Source organism: Dendrobates tinctorius, unplaced genomic scaffold, assembly GCF_039654945.1.
Source record: "Dendrobates tinctorius isolate UK_male_01 unplaced genomic scaffold, ASM3965494v1 ptg000111l, whole genome shotgun sequence".
Classification (NCBI taxonomy): Eukaryota; Metazoa; Chordata; class Amphibia; order Anura; family Dendrobatidae; genus Dendrobates; species Dendrobates tinctorius.
Genome location: NW_027361779.1, coordinates 38,221,530 through 38,239,294, shown reverse-complemented (window position 1 = coordinate 38,239,294; position 17,765 = coordinate 38,221,530). Strand labels below are relative to the sequence as shown.

The 17,765-nt window shown below is 44.4% G+C and overlaps 1 long non-coding RNA gene across 1 annotated transcript; it reads right to left on the bottom strand.

Annotated features, from left to right (window-relative positions):
• Positions 1 to 2,632: 2,632 nt before the first annotated feature.
• LOC141100950 (uncharacterized) lies at positions 2,633 to 17,504 on the bottom strand. Its single transcript, XR_012234827.1, has 3 exons — positions 17,350 to 17,504; positions 6,080 to 6,145; positions 2,633 to 3,903 (listed from the first exon to the last, which is right to left on the bottom strand). It is a non-coding gene; the product is annotated as an uncharacterized lncRNA (long non-coding RNA).
• Between the last annotated feature and the right edge of the window lie 261 nt (positions 17,505 to 17,765).

Sequence of the window (17,765 nt, the reverse complement as noted above, 5' to 3'; positions counted from 1 at the left end):
TATTTGAGAACTCCGAACTTTCGTTGTGTTTATGCAAATCATCTAGCAGGACCCTGTCTATTGGCCATATCAGTAATCTGTTGTCTCCGGGCTGGAGCCATGAGAACCGCCATTACCTGACAGCATCCGTGGCTCTTCTTTTGATTAACCAATCAGGCAAGACATCACTTGTGTCACACCTAACTATGACATTGCGCCATTGAGAAAGAAAAGTCGCGGATGTAGTCAAGTAAGAGGCGGTTCTCAAGGTCCCCAACCAGCATGCACCAATTACCAACATGGTCGATGGAACCAGTCCTAACAATTGATTTACACCATTTCTAATCAAAAGAAGTCGCTATTACTGCTGCTAAGAAAGAAATATTTTCATAAAACAAGAATGAGGCCTCATTCACACATTGAGGGGTATATGCAGTATCATTACTTGAAGCTTGAGGGCCCCAGTGCAAACTTATTGGTATTCTCATAAGGGTTAAATGGAGCGCTTGGTGTCCTTTAGGCTCCATGGCGAGGTGTGACTGCAGTCCTAACACACACTATAGTTACACCCCTGAAACACTTGGTGTTCCTTAGGCTCCAGGGCCAGGTGTGACTGCAGTCTTAACACCCACTATAGTTACACCCCTGAAACGCTTGGGGTCCCTTAGGCTCCAGAGCAAGGTGTGACAGTGTGAGGGGGACCAGGGCCGTAGTCATGGCCCACAATGGTGGCTTTTTCAGCACACCCTGGCCCTCAGTCACATGCATACAATGTCCCCTTTGTAGCGTACCTTTCTTTGCGCTTTCAGATCCATCAGGGTCCTCTCTGATCTGCTATGGTTTTCCTTCTGGCGGTTTTAAACTAAGAGAGACAGAGTCCAGTTCTGACTCAAATAAACAAGTTTACTTGGTTCCATTCTCAGCATGTCTAGCTCAGTCACAGCAACATCATAGGGATCATCACAGATCACATTCCTTTCTGTCCCTGTGCTTTCCCTCATGTCTTCCAGAATGCCCCAGGGTCGTACTGACTCGTCCGGTACATCAGTGTTCCTTCTGGCCAGCCTATCTTCTGGACTTCCTCCCCTGTCCGTTTTGCCCCAGACAAAAGGGCATCAGCCCACATAGTTAGCTGCCACATATTGAAGCTCCCTGCATTCCTTTGCTGCCGTGACCTACGGTCCACAGGCCCTGGATTACTGGGCTCTTTGCTGAACATTGCATTGCCAACTCCCCTATCCGGGCTCTCCAGCTCTACTCACTAGAATACAGAAAATTCTCTGACTTACCCACAGTTGGTCCCTCCTAAATTATCTAGCTCCTATCTTATTACTATTTGGTCCTGGGGCATGTATGCTGCTGACTCTGCTGGACATACTTTCGCGCCATTTTCGAGTCAGGATGCCCATGAGGATTGGGATCCAAGTTGTTGTCCTCCATCTTTGTGCCATTTTCTGCCATCTTCAGAGTCGCCATCTTTGCCACAATTAAAGTGTCAGTCACATCCATCTCAGTCACAGGGGTGACGAAACCAGCCTATCTCAATTCATGCAACAACTTAATAAAAACTTATTTAATCTTAAATTTACATTCAAATATTACTCAAATCTAATTGATTTTCTTGATTTAACTTTGTGTGTCGCGAAGGATGGATCCATTGAAATGGATTTATACCGTAAGGAAACAGCGGTTAATTCTCTCTTACACGCCTCCTCTGCACACAATTATTCTGTGATTAGGGCCATCCTGGTCGGCCAGTTTCTGAGGAACAACCGGGTCTGCTTGACTGCGGCCTGCTTCGAGCGACAGTCCATCATCCTTGCTGATCGCTTCAAAGAAAAGAGGTACAGTCACCAGTGCATTAAGGAGGGCTATAGATAGGCTACATTCATGAGGAGGGAGGACTTGTTTATCCAACCTAAGAAAGATAAACAATAAGGTTTTAGTGACATGAGGTTTATTTCCACCTCCAATTGCTGCTGGTGTCGGATCCGTGAAAACCTGACCAAACATTGGTCTGTTCTCTGTACTGATAGTGCCCTTGCGACCCATCTGCCTCCATAGCCATCAGAAAAATTTGAGAGACCTTTTGGTTAAGAGCCACTATGTGGCGAAATCCCATACTATTTTCAATCTGGAAGGCCCAAAACGTGGCTGTTTCCCCTGCGTTTCGTGTGTCGCATGCCCTAATATTCTCAGATGCTCCCATCTGAAGAACAATGACTCCTTTATCATTAGGGAGGCTGACAAGGGAGGGAACATGGTGTTATGGCCTACCTGTATGTATGTGGAGGAAATGAATAGGCAATTGGGGACACAAGGTTTTGTTATGTCAAATTACCTTCAGACCCGACAGCAGTCTTTTTGGAGAGGCTACACAGACTGATTAACCAAGCAACATCAATGGACATTATCACGACCAATGAAAAGAAGTACATGTGGATTGATAACCCAGTGACGCTGACCTTCTATCTTTTACCGAAGGTTTACAAAGATGCCTCAAAGCCACCTGGATGTCCTATCGTCTCAAGCATTGGGAGCATGTGTGTGAACGGGTAGGCAGTTATGTTGATTTTTTCCTGCAGCCTTTTGTATAAAACAAACCGTGAGCAAAGGAGCTCCAAAGAGGCGATGAATAGATCCACACATAATATGGTAAAAAAATATAAATTTATTGACAATAATATATTAAAGAATCAAATACAGATCCATAGAAGAGGATGTTAGAACAATTGGTGTCAAATCCAAGACAAAATGGGCTAAACAGCAAAGGGAGACAGAGCTGGAGGGCCAAACTGGTTTACCAAATTGATGTAAGAAGATATAGAAGGCAATTAGTTGCCCTCAAAAATTAATTATAATAGTGGTGCGCTCAAAAAGGGCTCAAGATCATGAGTATGTCGAGTGTCCACACTTACTCACACAACATAAAGACATCATATGTCCACAAGGGGCGCAATACAAGAATGTGAAAAATGTGGCAGAGGACACTCACCAGCGGCTACCAGTCTGAACACCCACCCCGACGCGCGTTTCGGAGGGTCAGTCCTTCATCAGGGGGCATGACACATGAGTAAAACAGGGCCAAATAAATACCGGCAAAAACCGGAAGTGGCGGCGCCAGCTGACCGGAAGTGACGCATGCACAGTCTCAGCAGCCGCGGTCACGAGCGGCGTCGGCGTCACGCCACGAGGGCGCTCCATGGCAACCACAGGGGCTAGAGACGCCAAAAGCCGCGCGGGAGCGGGGGAGCCGGATGTGCATGCGTCACGTCAGTGACACAGTCACAGGGGTAATGATGAGAGAGGAATCAATCACTAATGATGAACATACAAAAAGGTGTAAACTACAGTAGATCAATGTTGATAATAACAGTTTATGTAGGACAGAAAAGGGGAGGGAAAAAGGGAGGAGAGGAGGGAGGGAACAGGGAGGGAAAGGGTACCATCAAAAAATGAATAATTAAATCATTAAATATGAGCATGAGTCATTACGCATGAAAGTACTTAATGCAAGTTTATCAGAGGATACAGAAAATCATATAGTACATAAATAATACACATAAAATAATATACCCCTGACAATACGCAGTAATACTTCATGCTAGTATAACGTACAATAATCATATATAAATGTAATAAATGATACATACAAAGGACAAAAAATACAAAAAATACAAAAATACAGAATAATAATAATACAGAAATGAAAGCAGCACAAAAATAAAGACAAAAACAAAATAATAAATATGAAAAATATAAAGTAAAAAGGGAGGGGAAAGGGGAGGGAAGGCGACCAAAAGGGGGGGAGGGGGGAGGGGTAAAGGGAAGGGAGGAGGTTATGGAGGTAGTATGGTCAGCATCTCGTTGAAATCCACCAAGCCACTTGACATATACATTTGGCAGCATCAGAAATACGCAAAACTAGAATAGAATAAGAAAGAAACAATTAAAAACATAAAAAAACCACACCATTCGTCATGGAAGATGACACAGATGTGCAACAGAAAAACAAGCGGTCACAGAAAGGGAGCAAAGCTAAGGTTCTCATTGAGACCATTTGGGTGGACGGTATTAAGCCTCCAAATCCAATGTGCCTCCTTTTGGGCCAGGCGCCGAGAAATTCCACCTCCCCGAATGCCTACCTCCAACACATCGATACCCCTAACCTTCAAACCACTGGCATTGCAGTGATGATGTAATTTGAAATGACGGGATAAGGTCTTAAGAGTGGAAGCATCTTCATGTTCCATAGCAGCTTGTATCCCCAGCACATGTTCCCTCACCCAGATTTTTAATTGTCTAGTGGTCAACCCTATATATACTAGAGAGCACGGGCAGGTAGCAAAGTAGATCACATTCTTAGTGGTACATGTTATATATTTGCGTATTTTGAATTCACGTGATCCCGAGGAATCTCGGAAGACAGAACTCCGTTCAATATTTACACAAGCCACGCAATGACCACAAGGGATACAACCACATCTGGTTGTAAGATGGCTAAAAAAATTTGATGGAGGAGTAGGAGCATAATGACTATGCACTAATTGGTCACGGAGATTCCTGGCACGGCGATAGGTGATAAGTGGACGGTCAGGCAAGATTTTAGATAGAATGGGGTCAGCCATCAGGATCGGCCACGATCCAGAGAGAATCCTATGTAGTCCTTCAAATTGACTATGAAAACTGGTTACAAATCTAATAGGCTGCACCGTAGTATCACGTTCAGAATGTCTGTATAGGAGTGAATTCCTAGGGTTATATTTGGCCTTATGATAGGCTTTTTTAATAATCCGCTGACTATAACCCTGTTCGCCCAATCGCATTTTAAGTTCAAGTGACCGCTGTTCAAAATCATGATCCGTTGAACAAATACGCCTCAAACGAAGGAATTGACCAGTTGCTACTGCTCGTATCATATGGGCAGGGTGTGAAGAAGCAGCATGGAGTAACATGTTAGTTGAAGTAGGTTTTCTGTAGATATCAGTCTGTATATATCCAGATGGATCTCGGCTTAATTTCACATCCAGAAATTCTAGATTGTCTGGGTCAGATTTAACAGTAAGATGTATATTGCGATCGTTATGATTAAGCCGCAAAATAAATTGATCAAGGGCCATAGATGTGTCCTGCCAGATCAAGAGGACATCGTCGATGTAGCGCGTCCACAGCAGGACGCGCTCCATTGACGTATCCCAATCCGACAGGAAGAGGTCCCTCTCCCACAGCCCCAGGAACAGATTAGCATAGGCCGGCGCAAAGGCCGCGCCCATCGCTGTCCCCTGGAGCTGTAGGAAGAAGGACCCCTTGAAAACAAAAAAATTATGAGTCAAAGTAAATTCTAAAAGTTCAAGTATAAAGGCCCTCATATTTCTGCCAAATTTGGACATTTCCAAAAAGTATCTTGTAGCATTCAACCCATCGCTATGTCTAATGTTTGTATATAGCGACTCAACGTCCGCAGTAACAAATAAGGTCCCCGGCTCTAATGATAGACCATCCATCCTATGGAGTAACTGATTAGTATCCTTAAGGTATGATGGAAGGTCCTCGACCAAAGGCTGTAACGTTGAGTCAATCCAGCGATTCACACATTCAAGATAATTAGCCCCACCCGATACAATAGGGCGGCCGGGGGGATTAATGGTGTTCTTATGGATCTTAGGAAGTAAATAAAAGGTTGGTATAATAGGTTCAACTACAATAAGTGCTGATGCCAATTCTTTAGTGATGATGTTATTATCTACAGCCCTAGTAATAATCCCCCTGAGTTGTGTCTCATAGGCGGACAAGGGGTTGAAAGTAAGTTTTTTGTAGCAAATGGTGTTATTTAATTGCCTGTAAGCCTCCTTTTCATACATTGTCGTTGGCCACATTACAATGTTTCCCCCCTTGTCCGCCGGTTTGATCACCACATCAGGGAGATGTTGAAGAAATTTAAGGCGTTGACGTTCATCACTAGTCAAATTGTCATGCACTATATGTTTTTTAAACCGTAATAACTCCTGAGAAGCCACCTTCACAAACAAATCAATGCTACTACATGATGTCAGTGGGGGAAACTTTCTAGACCGTGGCCGAATAGATGGAGGAATCTTACCTCCCTCCACCATGTTGTGTTCACTGGACAGATCCTCCAAAATCCTTAGAGCTGCTTGCTCCTCATCTGTAGGAAAAATTTGATTGGAATTATCATTATAATAAAACCGTTTAAACAGCAGTGACCGTGCAAAAAGATGAAGGTCTTTTATTACAGTGAAAGTAGCGATACCAGCAGCTGGAGAAAAAGAGAGACCTCGTGATAATAGAGACATGTCAGTACTGGATAATTCATGATTACTTAAATTAATCACCTTGTGGTCATTATTCATATCCTCAAAGGAACTTTTATTATGACGTTTATAAGGATGATATCCATAGTTCCTCTTTTTCTTATTTCCTGCCCTGGTGTTCATAGATGACGTTGAGGCCTCAGATTGTGCACTCAATGAGGAAACTGAAGTCACTGATGTAGCACGATGTAATGAATGGGCACCAGCTCCTGATTTCTTCCGCCATTGATATACATTTTTGAGATAAAAATCTCTATTATCCCTATTTATCTTAGACGATTGTGATTCCTGTATCTTTTTAACAGTCTCATCAAGTGTTTTCTCAAGATTTTGTTCAAATTTACGTAATAAATCAGAAGGACAGCCAGCTTTAAGCTCAGCCTGTGCCGTATCAATAGTCTTATCTAAATCCCCTATCGACTTTGAATTCAGGTCAATTAGTAGTTGCATGAAAGTCATTGAGCAGTTATTGCAAGCTTCCTCCCAGCTTGACCTAAAGTCCTCATCGTCTATCGGAAAAGCAGGAATAACGCGAATCCTGAGCCCTCTAGGTATAATTTTACGAGTCACATATTTTTCTAGGAAGGCCCGATTCCACCAAATTTTTGTGCGTTTAATCAATAAGGTCTGTATAGTTTCACATAAAGCATCCCATCTATGACCAGCTGTCTGTTGCACATCAGTCCCATCACCCCCAAATACCAGATCAAACTGTCCAAGCCAGGATTGATCCCTGGCGCTAAAATCCATGATGCCAAGAGCGGAACCTGTGCATAACACAGAAAAGACACAAATTCATAGTTTGCTCATGACAAATGTCATCCTAGTTGAGGATTACATCAATTATAAAGATCGCATAATAGGACATTCATGGATACAAATAGACCTATCGCACTGATATATGAAACAAACCGTGAGCAAAGGAGCTCCAAAGAGGCGATGAATAGATCCACACATAATATGGTAAAAAAATATAAATTTATTGACAATAATATATTAAAGAATCAAATACAGATCCATAGAAGAGGATGTTAGAACAATTGGTGTCAAATCCAAGACAAAATGGGCTAAACAGCAAAGGGAGACAGAGCTGGAGGGCCAAACTGGTTTACCAAATTGATGTAAGAAGATATAGTAGGCAATTAGTTGCCCTCAAAAATTAATAATAATAGTGGTGCGCTCAAAAAGGGCTCAAGATCATGAGTATGTCGAGTGTCCACACTTACTCATTTTGTCTTGGATTTGACACCAATTGTTCTAACATCCTCTTCTATGGATCTGTATTTGATTCTTTAATATATTATTGTCAATAAATTTATATTTTTTTACCATATTATGTGTGGATCTATTCATCGCCTCTTTGGAGCTCCTTTGCTCACGGTTTGTTTCATATATCAGTGCGATAGGTCTATTTGTATCCATGAATGTCCTATTATGCGATCTTTATAATTGATGTAATCCTCAACTAGGATGACATTTGTCATGAGCAAACTATTAATTTGAGCCTTTTGTATAAGCATTACCTTCCTTTATTAAGGATACAGGTGATTTCATCAGGGCATGCCGTAACATCTGTATACCGGACCAGGCATTATTGGTAACATTCGACGTTGAGTCATTATACTCTAACATAAATCACTCTCATGGTATGCATGCATTGGCATTTTTCTTAGTCAAGCAGGATAGCTCAAACCGCTTACATGACTCTTATCCTTGACCTTCTCAGTTTCATCTTGCATCACAACTACTTTATTTTTGACAGGACGTACTACAAACAGGTATTGGGTGTGGTAATCGGTGCGCGCTGCTCACTGGCGTATGCCAACAACTTTCTCGGTTGGAGGGAGGAGACCGTGGTTTACCGTTCCCGTGGATACATCGAACATGTCAGGAATTGGCACCGATTTCTAGATGATATCTTCTTTATCTGGACTGGTACCGTAGATGAATGCACACAATTCCTAAGCGAACTGAACAACAATTCCCTCAATATATTTCTGACCCATTATATATCATCAGAGTCTGTGACTTTTCTGGATTTGAAAGTCACTATTGAGGCTGATTGTCTCACGACTGATCTCCATCGTAAGCCTACTGCCACCAATTCCCTGCTTTAATACCAGAGCTTCCACCCGTTACACATAAGTACGGGTATACCAGTAGGACAGTTCCTGCGTGTCCGTCGTAATTGTACTTCTGATTCAGATTTCAGGAAGCAAGCCAGATTGCTGACCTCTCGATTCTGCCAGAGAAGTTATCCTAGGAAGACGATCTCAAGAGCATACCAACGTGCCAGGGCCGTGAACCAGGATACTCTCCTCCTGACAAGACCGCGCCAGCAGGACTGTACCCTCAGATTCATTACGGAGTATAACACAGGCTGGAGTCAGGTAATGAGAATTCTTGAGAACCACTGGGATATCTTGACATCAGACACGCAGACCTCAGCCTGCAGTAGTCCCAGGCCTCTCATGACTGCAAGAAGGGCACCCAATTTACAGGATATTCTCACCACAAGCCATTTTTCCCGCCCGGTGGTTAGACTTCAGCGGGGCATTCGCCTCAGGGGCTCCTTCCCATGCGGTAACTGCAATATCTGGCCATTCATGTACCCGACCAGGAATCTTTTTAATAATCCACTTGATGGACGCAGTTATCGGCTTAACCATTACGTCAATTGTAAAACCATGCATGTAATTTATGCCCTTGTTTGTCCCTGTCCCAAGGTGTAAGTCGGACAGACATCGCAAGAGCTAAGGAAACAGGCACAGAAACACATCTTAGCTATTAATCTGGCACGTCTGACATTCAGAAGAATAAGGCCCTAACATCTATCGCATTCCATTTCCTTGACGTACACAGAGGAAGACCAGATAATCTGAGATTTTTTGGTTTACAGAAAATAATGGGTAATGAAAGGGGTGGTGATCGCACCAAGATTCTGCTACAGAAAGGATCAAGATGGATCTTTCAACTAAATTCTGTTAAACCGTCCGGGCTTAATGAAGAGCTCCTGTTCTCTGGCTTCCTTGGCTAATATTAAAACTTATCAATCTGCAACTATCTGATGGATGGACCCGTAGTCACCATCAGACCTTGGTACATCGGAAATTAGGCTGGCATCACTTAATTGGGGCCCTCGGGTCTTCAGAGTGGACATGGATACTGTTTATATCTGTTAAAGGGGTCCAACTAGCGATTTGGTTGGGATCAGTGTTATGGAGGGTTGGCCAACATATTCCACTTAAGCTTTTGTACTTGGAGACATTTCTTGATAAGGCTTTGCACAATTATTCTTGGTTATGAAATAAACTCCTTGAAGCAGCAGGATATTGGGATTTTCTCATTTAATATTTTTTCTTTTCTTCATTACCTCTATTATTTATTTGGTTTTTGATAATTACCATTCACCATTATTGATTTTCATTTTTATCTTTATATGTATTTGTTTTTTCCATTCTCTTTATCATTTGATTGCACACTTTTTCATTTTTTATTATTATTATTCTTTGTATTTTATTTTTTCCATTATAATTTTTTCATTCTTCTCCTTTTTGATTTTTTTTGTATGTTTTTCCTTATGGATTTGCTTTCTTTACTCATTTTTTTAATTATTTGTCAATTTTTCTATGATATTTTTCTTGTGTATATATATATATATATATATATATATATATATATAAAACTTTTTTCCAATTTCTTCATTTTTAATATTTTTTTGTTTTATTTTCTTCTTTTTCTTTACTTATATAATTTTTTTTTCAATTTATTTCTGTATTTGTTTATCATTTCCTAAATGATTAATTCCTAAAATATTTCCCCCTCTTCTGTGGTTTATTAGCTTCTTTACTCATATCCAGGCCCGGATTGGTAATATGCCCAACCGGGCATTTTCCCGCTGGGCCGCTGTCATGGGGGCCGCGAGCGGCAGCGCCCGCTCATCTGGCCGCTTGCCAGCTGATGCGGCCACTAGCCTGGCTGTTGTTCCTGCCGTCAGCCCTCTGCGGGCACAGCGGTTATAGTTTCCAACCCTCCCGGGATTTTTCTATCCCACACTGCAGGGAGATAAGCCCCCACGCATGCCATCCTCGCCCTAGCTTGAGACCTTCGCCCCCCAGCCACTCACAGCGCCGCTTGCCTGCTCTCTTCTCTGTACACAGGAGGGGAGGAGTCAGGGGTCACATGATCAGGAGCCTTTGTCCAGACCCCTGATCATGTGACCCCTGACTCCGCCCCTCCTGTGACCTCATCACAGTTCCTGTGCACACAGCCCTGGCTCTTGGTGTCTTCCAGACTCTGCTGTGCTGGTTGTCATGGTGCTGGATGAGGTAAGTATGTGCGTGTACGAGGTGTGCCGAGCCGAGCCGCGCGTGTACGAGGTGTGCCGAGCCGAGCCGCGCGTGTACGAGGTGTGCCGAGCCGAGCCGCGCGTGTACGAGGTGTGCCGAGCCGAGCCGCGCGTGTACGAGGTGTGCCGAGCCGAGCCGCGCGTGTACGAGGTGTGCCGAGCCGAGCCGCGCATGTACGAGGTGTGCCGAGCCGCGCGTGTACGAGGTGTGCCGAGCCGCGCGTGTACGAGGTGTGCCGAGCCGCGCGTGTACGAGGTGTGCGTGTACGAGGTGTGCCGAGCCGAGCCGCGCGTGTACGAGGTGTGCCGAGCCGAGCCGCGCGTGTACGAGGTGTGCCGAGCCGAGCCGCGCGTGTACGAGGTGTGCCGAGCCGAGCCGCGCGTGTACGAGGTGTGCCGAGCCGAGCCGCGCGTGTACGAGGTGTGCCGAGCCGAGCCGCGCGTGTACGGGGTGTACGGAGCAGAGCCGTGTGTGTATGGAGTGGAGCCACATGTGTACGGGATGTATGGAGTGGAGCCAAGTGTGTACGAAGCATACAAAGCGGGCTTTTTCCACGGACACAGGAGTACACGGCGGAGCCCTGAGGAGCATTTTAAAACTCACACATGACGTTCCACCGGAAGTGATATGCTGGAAGCAGACCAGAAATGAGATAATTTCATGAGGAGATTGTGACGGAACTAGGAATGCTTCAGTTCCATCACCATGTCCTCTGCAGACAGCAGGATCACCTTGGAATCGGGGATGCCGGCCGTGTGAGCGGTTCATGTTATGTCCTGCATCGGGAGGCTAAGGTGGGCACTACAATGGGAGCCGGGCTGCTATAGTATCTTTATATATATAATCTTTATTTCTTTCTCTCTTTTTCTTTCTCTGCTCTCTTTCCCTCATTTTCTCTCTCTCTGTTCTTTCTTTTTCTTTCCTCTTTCTTTGTCTCTCGCTCTCCTTTCTTTCTCTCTCTCTCTCTGTTTTCTCTCTTCCTTAGTGCCAGTCAGTGTGCCTATAATGCCAGCCACTGTGCCCTCAGTACCAGTCAGTGTAATCAGCAGTGCTAAATGGGTGCGGTTGGGCGTGGACATGGATGTGACTAGCTGCGAAATGGATGTGGCCAGGGCGTGGCCTAAAAGTTGCAGCGGCGCGCTGCGCACGCCACTGTCTTTCGCCCTCTTTCCCTTCTTCAAAAGTTGGGAGGTATGATAGGGGCGGCTATGACCAGGGGGTCTGGTTGCCCAATGGATAGCAGTTCTGCCAGGAATTCTGTCACCGTGCATACAAAAGGGGACAGAGCTTTGGGAGGAGTACTGTACCTAAAAGCAATAAATAGGACTGAGCTGAAATACTGGGCGCAGCTGTGACTACATGTTATATAGTCGTGTTAATCTCCTCTCACTTCTTGTAACCTACAAGTGTACAAAGATGTTATATAGTCACCATGTGACTAGTAGGCCTGTGTAACTTCAAATGCCAGGGCTGAATTTTAGTCCCAGTCCAGCCCTGCTCATATCTGTACATATATTTCCCCATCTTGTCTTAATTATGCATAGGTCACACTTGCATATAACCTGCTTTGTGTGAACTAGTTTGATTGGTCACACCTGTCTTATCATATATGTTTGGAGGCCAGTGTTTCCCATGCTCTCCCCCTTCTCCTTAAACTTTCATCTTTACAGATTTGTACCCCTTATTATAATTTGTCCTGGGTCACGTCAGCTGGTTTACCCCCTTCCCCTGAATACACCAGCATCCTTGTTTTCTTTATATCTACTGCTACTCTTATAAATGGGCTCTTTCCCTTCCCTGTGCGGCCGCACATCGTGCATGCGCCTTTATTCGTGTGTCCATCTGGACACAACCTGTTTTGTCAGCATGTTAATAATAATAATAATAATAATAATAATAATATAAAAAACAACAAATGTAAAATTAAGTAAGCTGCAAAATTCTGCATAGATGGCTGATTCTGCCCTCTGTGTTTTGACCATCCTTAAGGCCGGTTTCACATTTGCGCTTTATAGCGCAGCGACGGCCTGCGCACGGCTGCCGCTAAGCCCCGCCCCCTGCCGGCTCCCTGCCCGCCCCATCCGGTCATCGCCGCCTACTAGCGCACATGGGCGCTTGCGATCTGCGCACCCTATCTTTAGCATAGGGTGCGGAGATCGTGCAGTGGCCGTGCGCTAGCAGGATTTTGCCGTGCGCTGCGCACTTTTGAAGGTGCGTCCGTGTGCGCCGAACGCAGCATGTTGCATGTTGGCCAGTTCCACGTTGCGTTTTTTTAAGCATTTTTGATGCATTTTTCGGGGTCAAACCACATCAAAAACGCTTAAAAGAAGCATCCCATTAATTTTAATGCATTTTGGCATTTTTGTGCCAATGGATGCGTTTTTTACCACTAAGGAAATGCTTAGCGGTAAAAACCGCAGCATGTTCATTAATTTCCACTTAGGCCCGCGTTTTTGGCTATTTCCTATAGCCCAGAAGACGCGAGAAAAAAACGCATCAAAAATGCGTGTTTTTTCCGCAAAAAAAGCGCTAAAATCGTGTGGTTTTTTTCCTGCACGCTTTCTGGGAAGGAGACCCGTTTCCTGAGCGCTTAAAAACACTACTGTAGGCACATAGCCTTAAGGTGAGGACGCGTGAACACGTGCGGGACATTTTGGCTGCCAAGGATGTTGAAGATATGTCATCTATAGACGCTACCCAGACATTTCAGGGCTTTCCACGGGTCTGATCCCAGCGGCTTGAAGGTGAGGGGCTTTGATAGGATCCACAGTCGTGGCAATCTGGCCCAAACATTAGCACAACGTGAGTGCAGGTGGATTGTCACCCTTAACACAATGGCCCCTAAGGGACTTAATGAGAAGGTGAGCTTTGTCCCCTTCTTGTGATTGTGTCTAGTGATGAGCGAGTATACTTGTTGCTCGGGTTTTCCCGAGCATACTCGACTGATCTCCGAGTATATGGAAGTGCTCGGAGATTTAATTTCTGTAGCTGCATGATTTACGGCTACTTGACAGCCTGAATACATGTGGGGATTGCCTGTTTGTTAGGAAATCCCCACATGTATTCAGGCTGTCAAGTAGTCGCAAATCATGCAGCTGCAGCAACAGAAACTAAATCTCAGAGCACTTCAAAATACTCAGAGATCACCCGAGCATGCTCGGAAATCTTGAGTAACGAGTGTACTTGCTCATCACTAATTGTGTCCCTTCTGGTATTGATGCGATTGAGCATACATATCAATATATCCTGGTTGTCCTCCTGCAGTTTCTCCTGTCCTACGACAGTTGTCTGGTTCTCCTATGTATTTTGTCTGATTTCCTTTTGAGTCTTTCCCACCGTATTCTTTCTTCAACTTTAACTTTGTGTTTGTTTTCCTCAGTAGTTTTGTCATACCATGTTGGCCTTTGGACCCTGGACCCTTATATTCATATTGGATTTGTTCCTTCCTCCCCTTTCCCCTGGCATTCTCCAATGAAGATAAGGACTCAGTCATTTGGGATAACTGCAAAGAATTTTTTTTGTTTATTTTTTCTGTTATCTCTATATATAAAAATGAATGTGTGTGTATCACAAAGCATCTTTCATTTCACCAGAGCTGTTCAAAAGAAGCTGAGCTGTGATTGGTTGCTATGAGCAACAGTTTTCCTTGCAAACAATCACTAAGCATCTCTCATTTCACCAGAGCTGGTTAAAAGAAGCTGAGCTGTGATTGGTTGCTATGACCAACAGTTTTCCCACTTGACAACACCTCAGCAGACACTGACATGGTGGGAGAAATATAGCATCTTCGGGAACATAAGCTCCCAGCCATTGTCTGCCCCCCTGAAAGGAGCAGAGAGCACATGACAGAAATGAATCCTCCTCCCGTGCCCATATACCAATCACACATCCTCCATCCCGTAGGCACATCTTCCCCTCTTAAAGGGATCATTGGTATGGAAGTCAGAGCAAATCCATCCAGCACTTTGGTTTTGACCCCAGGCCTCTCCTAAAAGGATCCCCGGTATGGAAGTTAGGACAGTTTCACTCAGCTCCATGGTTCTGACCCCAGGGTCTCTTAAAGGGATCATTGGTATGGAATTTAGGGCAAATCCACTCTGCGCTTTGGTACTGACCCCAGGCCCTTCTTAAAGGGATCTCCAGTATGGAAGTCAAGGCAAATTCATCCAGCATTGTAATTCTGACCCCAGGCCTCTCTTAAAGGGATCCCCGGTATGGATGTCAGGACAATTGCCTTCAAATGCTCTGGTACTGACCCCAGGCTCTCTTAAAGGGATCTCCTGTATGAAAGTTAGGGCAAATCCCTCGACACTCTGATTCTCACCCCAGGCTTCTATTAAAGGGATCATTGGTATGGAGGTGAGAGAAAATCCACGCTGCACTTTGGTACTGACCCCAGGCCTCTCTTAAAGGGATCTCCCGTATGGAAGTTATGGTTAATCCCTCAGCGCTCTCATTCTCACCCCAGGCTTCTATTAAAGGGATCATTGGTATGGAAGTCAGGGCAAATCCACTCTGCGCTTTGGTACTGACCCCAGGCCTCTCTTAAAGGGATCTCCGGTATGGAAATTATGGTAAATCCCTCAGCGCTCTCATTCTCACCCCAGGCTTCTATTAAAGGGATCATTGGTATGGAAGTCAGGGCAAATCCACTCAGCGCTCTGGTTCTGATACCAGGCCTCTCTTAAAGGATCCCCAGTATGGAAGTTAGGACCGTTCCAATCAGCGCTCTGGTTCTGACTCCAGGCTGACGGGATGATGTGGGATATTAGTGGTAGTAGTCCAGTGGCTCTGGCTGATGGGACGACGTGGGATATGGGTAGTAGTCCAGTAGCTCTGGCAGACGGGATGATGTGGGATATTATAGTGAATGTGGCTATGCGGAATGGGCAGGGCTCTACTACACTCAGCTATATATATAATCATAATTTGTTATAACTAACCGTAGTTAGTTACTATGCCCGGGCAGCGCCAGGCTCTTCAGCTAGTTATATTTATAGTTTTCTTTATTATTATTTTTCTTATTTTTTGTCCCCCATTCCTTCTTTTTTTTATGTTTAACCGTGTATGCTTTCATGATTTGTATTTGTAGTCACTAATATTGCACATTGTCACTTTAAGAGCATACAGATTTAGGGTATTTTCATACTGCACTTTGATTACTTCACAGCAGTGTTCCGTCTCTTTTATATTATTGATCTTGGACTTTTGAGCGCTTTCATATGTCAGGCATATTTCATCCATTGATTGTACACACTTATTTGTATTACCATTGCAGACTTCATGGGGGACTTCTTTTACTGTTTTTTACCCAATGTCTGCTCCCTTGGTCTTCTTAAATATGGCCATCGCAGTGCGCACGCGCGCCTTGATTCCTGCACCATCTTATTTTGTCCGCGGGTATCATGCTGAACATGTGCACATGTCCATTTACGTCACTGGGTGAATTTTCACCCACATGCGTGCAGTGCACTGACAGCCACGGGGGAAGGAGATACTTCCGCTGCACGGTCTTGGGGAAATGTGCGCTGTATGCACCGGCATCCAGAGTCACATGCCCTATTTAAACTCTTGGGAGATAGCACAAGGTACTCCCCTTTTTGAAAAAGCTGCCACACGAAACGCACGTCAAGGGGGCCAGCAGGGAGACGTGTGGACACCACCAGCTACAATGAGTAAGCAGAATTAACCCTGCTGGGCATATGAGTCAGGTGCTGCATGTACTTACTATTTCTGATTGTTCACCAGACTCATTTCATGTGCTTGTTACTGTTATTGTTTGTACTTATTTTGGTATATGGTTTACGATCTTGCAAACCTCTGGTTATTTTTCTGTCCACCATTTTCCTGCTGTATCAGCATGTCTCTTTACCTTTTTCCCCTCTCTGGGCTGTTATGTATGGCTTACATTTTATCTTTGTAATACTCTTGCTTAAAAAATTATTTGGATTTTATTTATTTTCAGTGGTTCTCTTGTACTCCATTCTTTTTGGTGTTCAAGAAAAACTCATGGCAGAAAGTATTTAAAGGCAACTTGTCAGATCCAGAAATTCTAGATATAATGGTAATCCCATGTGGATTACCGCTATATCTACAATGTTTAAACCTGAAAAAACAACATTTAAATCATGCCTACCATTCTTATTGGAGCAGTGGCTACAGGGAGGAAAGGAAGTGTGATGCAACAGCAAAAACGGCAAATGCAATCCTGGGATGTATTAACAGAAGCATACAGTCTAGATCACGTGAAGTCATTATTTCCCTCTACTCCTCTTTGGTCAGACCTCATCTGGAATACTGTATCCAGTTTTAGGCACCACACTTTAAAAAAGGCATCAACAAACTGGAGCAAGTTCAGAGAAGAGCAACCAGAATGGTGACCGGTCTGCAAACCATGTTCTATGAGGAACGGTTACAGGATTTGGGAATGTTTACCTTGCAGAAGAGAAGACTGAGAGGAGACTTAATAGTTGTCTACAAATATCTCAAAGGCTGTGTGAGGTAGCTCTGTCTTTCAAGGTTGGGGGACACTCGCTTGGCAGCAAATAAATCACATCCGGTACGGGTTTTCCATAAAACCATATCAGTCCGTGAGGTTTATTATTCAGCATAAACCAAAGGAAGCACCACAAAGTTCATATCAGCATAGCATCCATTATATAGGCTATTCAGCCTCATCATTATCTCACCTGTCAGGGTTCCTTATGCGGCTTCACCATCGCATACGTTAAGTCCCTCCAGGGAGCTCTCAGGCACACATCGCCTATGCTCACACAGCTGCTCCACAGGCTGTTAGCCAGGAGATCCTTCTCCTCACGGGACCTTCCAAACTGGACCTATCAGGTCCCAGCATTCACACCTTGTGACCTACCCTGGCCACCATATATATGGTCCGTAGCCACGCCCACTGGGTCACATGGCTATGACCTCATCACAGGTCCTTCACACACTTGCAAAGCCTGTTACTATAGGCGTTTTCAGACACACCCCTGGGTGGATTTGTAGGTAACCAGAACCCGCCCATCTCTCTAGTTACCTGAAGACTTCTCCCTTACACTTAGAAACAACACCTCAGCAATGATACTGCTGATCACACATACACAAG